Genomic DNA, 7,460 nt, shown 5'->3' on the forward strand with positions numbered 1-7,460 from the left:
ATCAATATCTACTCTTTCTGGTACTAACTTTTCAATATCTTTCAATCTTGGATGATCAACTTCTTTCAAATATTCAACAAATATTTCTTTCTGTGAAAATATAAAAATTGAAGTTAATATGTGTATAACAGTATTACACATATATGTATAATAATACTATACATATATGTATATATATACAATCTCAGCCTAATACATTTTTAAAAAAGCTGCCTTAGGGTGCATGTGTAATTAACCGTGTAATTAACCCACAGCCCGTAGGTCCCACGCAAGCTCAGCCTAATACAATTCTTATACTTACCCCACAACATGCTTTTTCTTTCAACAGATGTGTATAAGTACTATACATATATGTATAAAAATATTATACATACCCAGGTTTATATTACTGTACGCATGTGTATAACAATATTATACATATATGTATAATAATATTATACACATTCAAGATTATATGTATAGTAATATTTTTTTGTAAATGTAAAAACGTACCACTTTCATTACAGCCGACTTTTTATAAAAATCTTTATCATCATGCAGTGTCACAACAGTTTCCTCAGGATTCATATTGTCAATCACGTTGATAGCCAAACCTTTGAAGTCGAAGCACACTAAATAATAATGATTTTTCTCTAAAATTGGAAACACTATTAGACTGTAATCTGTTAATGGCATCTTCTCTTCTTTTCCTTCTAGTACCAGAAGTAAATTGCTTTTGAAAGTTTGTAATTACAATGCTTGATCAAACACCGTGTTGGACAAAACATTTTCAGGCTATCGTCCAGAAAAACAAAACAATTAAACACCATTTAATTTTTAGAAATCACTAACTAATCAAAAAGAATAAAAATCATAAATTTTTTTGCTTACAAATAAGGATGTATAGCAAAACAATTTATACGGTGAACTGTTGCTCATTTTTATTTCTTCATAATTTAACATGGCTGCCCAAGTGTCAATAACTTGCGACCCAATTGGGATGCTTGGGGTGAATTTAGCTAAAGCAAAATGCAGGCATTCTAAACCATAGTTATTTTCATATGCAGAGTTCCTACAATTTTCATGTAACACCTAATGACTATACAAAATTTTTTGAACGCAATGAAACATTATAATAAAAGAAATTTGCACATATATGTAACACAATGATTATACAATTTCTAAATAAAAAAGCAAACTGTTTGTACATATATGTATATCATGAAATGTGTTCAATATTTTATATTAAGTAACTATACATATATGTATCAACAAAAATACTAACAGATTATACAATTTCTAAATAAAAAAGCAAACTGTTTTGTACTAATATGTATATTATGAAATGTGTTCAATATTTTATAATAAATAACTATACATATATGTATATCCTGAAATGTGTTCAATGATTATATAATAAGTACATACAGATCACTCTATATCTTTTTGAACAATGTACATAAATTTTTAATCAGTTTTGTAACACATACCCCATAGTTCTTTTCACTTCTTCTTGTTCTTTCTTTTTCATATTAGTTTTTTCTTGTGCTGCCTTTTCCTTTTTGGTTAATGGCCTACACAATTAAAGTCACCAAATAACATTATATGACATATTATATTACATATACGTATAATAATAATAATAATAATAATAATAATAATAATAATAATAATAATAATAATAATAAACATATATTTTTAAATCCAAATTTGAGCTTGTGTAAACATACTTTCCATCTTTCACAATCTAACTTTTGTCTTTCTTTTACTGTCCAGGGTTCCTGTATGTATTAACAATTTATATTAGTTTTACAAAAATTTTGTGATATTCTTATGGTATGAAACATATTATAATTTTGTGACAAAAATTATATAAAACTTCGATTGTGAAAATTTTAAACTAATTATTCTTATGGTATGAAACATATTATAAAGACAAAAATTTTTACCCCTCATCAACTGAACCCTCCAATAAGTAGTCCCAAATCATCTTTTCTTCTTTTGTTAAGCCCTTCGTTAAATCCACTGCTCTTCCCAGCCATGAAAATCTATCGTATCGAGATAATTTTGCCTCTCTTTTTAACCTTTGAACATCACCTCCCAAAAATTCTTTTTGTACACTATCGTCTCCAATGTTTAAAAGTTTTGGAGCTGCACTACTTGATTCTTGCGAAATCAGCTTGAAACTTGGCATTTCATTAGTGTCATCTACTTGCCTAGATTCCATTTTTTTAACCTCATTATTCACGAATTCCACAGCATCGGCAACTTGAACAGCCGCTTCAATCCATGACGGGTCTTGTGTTTGATAAATGTTAATGGCATCCGTTTTATCAGTTTTCACATTTCCCTCATCATTAACGGCATCCGTTTTATCAGCTTCCATATTTCCCTCATCATCATCAAAACCAACACAGCTTGTATAGATCTGTCTATACCTTTCGATTATTTCTAACACCTCAACTTTATTAGGATAAACTCTTTTTAACTTCCTAATTTCCTCCTCTAGCTTTCCCTTTTTTTGCAAACTAACGTTACACAAGTCAACCAACTTGGCAACACGATTATGTGAACAAAAATGATAACATGTTTTTATTAGTAAATAATAGAACATTTTTTAAGAATCTATGTTCTTTATTAATAATTATTACCTCCAAACTTTCATTATTAACTTCAACCTCTTCATCACTTTCAATATCATAGCCATTCTCAACAACATATAACTCCCTTACTTCTCCCTTTCCAAATCCACCATTTAAACCTTCTTGTATCTGCCTATCTTCTTGTCTCTTTCCTGTCCAATATGCAATTGGTGCCAATGTCTTCTCGTTATCCAGACCTTTGCATGTAACACTGTCTAGATATAAAAGCTACAAGTACAACCAATTACTGTTATTTTATATGTACATAAACAAACTATTTATATACAAACTAAAATTACCACAATTCATCACTACACATGAACAATTACCAAATACGTGATCACTATTCACATATGTAACAGACCTTTGCATGCAACACTGTCTAGATACAAAAAGCTACAATTTACTGTTATTATACATATATGTACAGCAATTACTAAACACTTGATCACTACAAATAGTTTATTACTAAAAAGTTATAACTTACTGTTATTATACACATATGTACAACAATTACTAAACTCTTGATCACTACAAATAGTTTTTTACTAAAAAGTTATAAGTTACTGTTATTATACATATATGTACAACAATTACTAATCTATTGATTATTACTAAAAAGTTATAAGTTCCTGTTATTATACGTATATGTACAGCAATTACTAAACACTTGATCACTACAAATAATTTATTAAGAAAAAGTTATAAGTTACTGTTATTATACATACATGTACAGCAATTACTAAACACTTGGTCACTACAAAAAAGTTTATTACAAAAAAGTTATAAGTTACTGTTTTTATTACTAAACAGTTACAACCAGACCTTTGCATTTAAACAAGTTACAACCAGTTACTGTTATTTATACATATACACACAGCAATTACTAAACACTTTGATCACTACAAATAGTTTATTACTATCTTTGCAAACATGTGTATGCATAAACAAACTATACAAGTATGTTCAAATATTGAGCAATAATTACGTAGCACAAGAAAGGTAGAAGGGCCCACAAAAAATTTTGAGTGATCACATGGCTTCCAATTATTTTTGCAATTTTTCAAAGCATCCACTGTGAATTCACACCAATCATATTCTCTGGAACTTTTGTTCGCACGAACCCAAAAGACATCCTGGTTAAAGCATTTTCCATTTTTTGTTGACTTTATCATTGTAGTTACAAAGAGCATTAAGAAGTCAACTTTAAACATTTCTTCATCCTCGTACTCATTCTCCAAAATTTTCACTACAATATCTGAGGGACTTATTTGTAAAGGCGGATATCTAGCTTTCCAGCCTGAAAGCAATTGCTCATCATTCTCAGTCAACTCAACTTCTCTAAACTTAATACCTCCAGAAGGCATTCCAAGCAACTTCTTTACAGCTTCTTCAGTTACCGGTATATGTTTATCTTTGCTCATGATAATTGCCATTTGATTTTGGTTAAAACTCTCCACAACATAGTGTCCTAATTTTGAATTTACCTTATCCACTTGTAACTTTAAAATCTTTCCAAAACCCATTTTTTTCACAATATTCCTTTGTCTACCTGTTAGTAGTTTAACTGCTTCATATAGGGCGTGCGGAGATGTTCTTGTACGAATGCCCCAAGTTTTCACTTTTTTCTTTGGTGATCCTTCCAAAATCAATTCTTTTTTCTTTTCACTGTTTTCTCCTTCAATATTATTTATTTTCTTTTTGAGATTCTTTAATAACAAATTATCTTCAAAATCATCATTATCTGCAATGTATACCAACAATATTAATGATAGAGATTTTACAATTTTACGTTCACATATATGAACATTATACATATATGTATAACAAATTATACACATATGTACATATAGTATACAATAACATCAACAACTTTTAATCTTTGTGTAGTTAAACATATTACACACATATATATTAAAATAAACAATATCTTCATCAATTAAATTCTTTTTTGCGCATTCCTTCCTATTTTTTTTGAAGCACTTTAGATCTTGTTGATTCTTTTCCCATTTGTTCTTGAAAATCAACAATTTCTGTAATGCATGCCAATAATAATTTAACAATTAATAATTTTATCTAACTAAACCTAATTTAGCATATGATACACTTATACATATATGTATAACAAATTATTCAGATATGTACACATATGTATAACAAATTATACATATATGTATAACAAATTTGAGTTTTATATGTTGCCATCAGTATACATATATGTATAACAAATTATAGATACATATACATATAACAAATTATACATACACATATGTATATGCAGTATACATATACGTATAACAAATTATACATACACATATGTACATGCATTATACATATATGTATAACACATTATACATACACATACGTATAACAACTTATACATACACATATGTATGCAGTATACATATACGTATAACAAATTATACACACATATGTACATGCAGTATACATATATTAAAAATTAAGAATTCCTTACTTTTCTTCTGAAGCACTTTAGACGTCTTTGTTGGTTTTTCCCTAATTGGTTCTTGCAAATCACCAGTGTCTACAATGCATACAAACAAAATGAACAATAGAGATTTTACAATTAATAATTTCATCTAAAATTAAACCTAATTAAGCATATAATATAATTATCCGCATATGTTCAAAGAGTATATAATAGCATCAATAACTTTTAAACTTGTGTAGCTACAATTTTAAAATAAAACATCATATACACATATGTACAAACAAATTATAATAACATCAACAGTTTTTAACTTTGTGCAGTTAAACATATTACACACATATATAAATTATGCAATAACTTGAATTTCAATTGCCTCATCATATGTATTAGAAAATCTGCATGCTCGTTTCACAGCTATCCTCTCACTTTTCTTACCTACATAATAATTAACACAAATATATAAATAACATTGTAACCATTACCGCTAATATATAATTAACATGATGTTAAAACTACTTACGTTTAGGCATTTTTTTTCTTCTGTAAATTTGCACCTGATTAATAAACAAAAAATCATTAACAACATTTTCATAAACATCCATGTATGTATAAAACAATTTACTGAACAACTATAAGCACACTAACTATTACCCAAGCTTAAAAACCTATATAAACTCATGTATATTTTCTATCATTTTATTTTCAATAAATTACTTTGATGTGTTTTCCTGTAATGAATAAAACCTAAAATATGCAATCTATTACAACATCATATATGTTCATGTTTGTATATTTACCAAAAAACACCTATATACATATATGTATAATTATTCTATAATGTTATGAACTATCATCATTTATTCAGTATATTAGTATAATTTTGAGTTTATAATGAATAAAACCTAAATATGCAATCTGTAAAGACCTAACGCCGTAGTTAACCCTAATTTCGCTATGCACTGTCAAAATTATCTCTAATGTTCAAATCAGTTCCTTATTAACAAATCTCAACAACAAAATCAAAACAAATTACCTAATAATCAACAATTACACAAAATTTTAACTTTTTATACAACGATTTTAAAGAGTTAGACTAACCTGCACTGTGATCAACCAGAAGATAAACAACGTCAACAAGCACCACGGCGATTAACTAGAAGTAAACACCGTCAACTAGCACTGCGGAGAGAGGTGTGATTTTTGCGAAACCCTAAATCTTCGTTCGTCTAGAGTTTCGTAACCGGCGGGAGGGAGGGGTGTTAACGCTTCGTTTGATTGTTTTGAAGACCGGTCTATCTATTTTTCATTTGTATACAATTGCCCCTTCAAGTTTCTGTATTTTACAAAAATTCCATTGGTTTTTAAAACCCTTAATTTTTAAAACATGTGGCCCAAAATGGTTCTCACAGTTCTCAATTTCCAATTGATTCTCTTAGGATCATTACCCTAAGATATATATATATATATATATATATATATATATATATATATATATATATAAGTTTTATAACATATGTATATACATGGAAACCTTGAAAATAATAAAAATAAGAAAGTCCCCCCCCCTCTCTTTATCTCTTTTGTTATTTTATTATTATTTCAAAAGTTAGTGGAGACATGCAAGGTTTTTGATTTGGATTTTGGGTGGTGCTTTGAAAGACCACAAAAACTCTCTCTTTCATAATATCAAACACAAGTAATGTAACGCCCGTAAATTTCGTTAAAAAGAAGAATCAAGCCTTGTAAAGTTTGTGTATTTTACTGAGCCCGAGTTGGCGTTCTTAAGGGACCTCCTAGTCATCCCCATAAGTTAAATTAACTAACTTTTCATCCAATTTGTTGCATCTTTCCAAGTTGTAGGGTTAGAATGTAACTTTTATATTATAACAAGAAAACCTTAACTTGGTTCTCCTAGTCCGATCGCAGAACAGCAGCAGCTCCACTACTTTCTTTTTCTTTATTCCAGCCAACTCCATGGTGTAAAACTCAAATTGAAGGTTAGTTTTATGTTCCCCCAAGTCCTATACACCTTAATTGATCATATTAACGAGCTTATTGGTCGTTAGGGTTGACTTTTGATGATAACAGTTTGCTGACAGATTCGTATCCATTTATTGTAGGGCCTGTACCTTGATGATAATCCATTGTTTTTGTTCGATTCTCCATTCCATGATGTTCTACTTTGAGTCTAGTTTCCAGAAAGGTATAATACGTAATTTTTGGACGAGATTTGAATACTTTTTATGATTTTATAAGATCGAGTGTCCACTAGAAAAATATAATAAAAATATTTTTATAAACTTAAGATATTTATGCAACTCTGGTAAAAATTTAATAATTTAATTCCATGGTTTTCCTATGTAATAAAATACATCATTGCATGCTAA

The sequence above is a fragment of the Bidens hawaiensis genome, unplaced genomic scaffold (genome assembly GCF_021521415.1).
Source record: "Bidens hawaiensis isolate Kalapana, Puna unplaced genomic scaffold, B.hawaiensis_p1.1 tig00000284_1, whole genome shotgun sequence".
NCBI classification, from domain to species: domain Eukaryota; kingdom Viridiplantae; phylum Streptophyta; class Magnoliopsida; order Asterales; family Asteraceae; genus Bidens; species Bidens hawaiensis.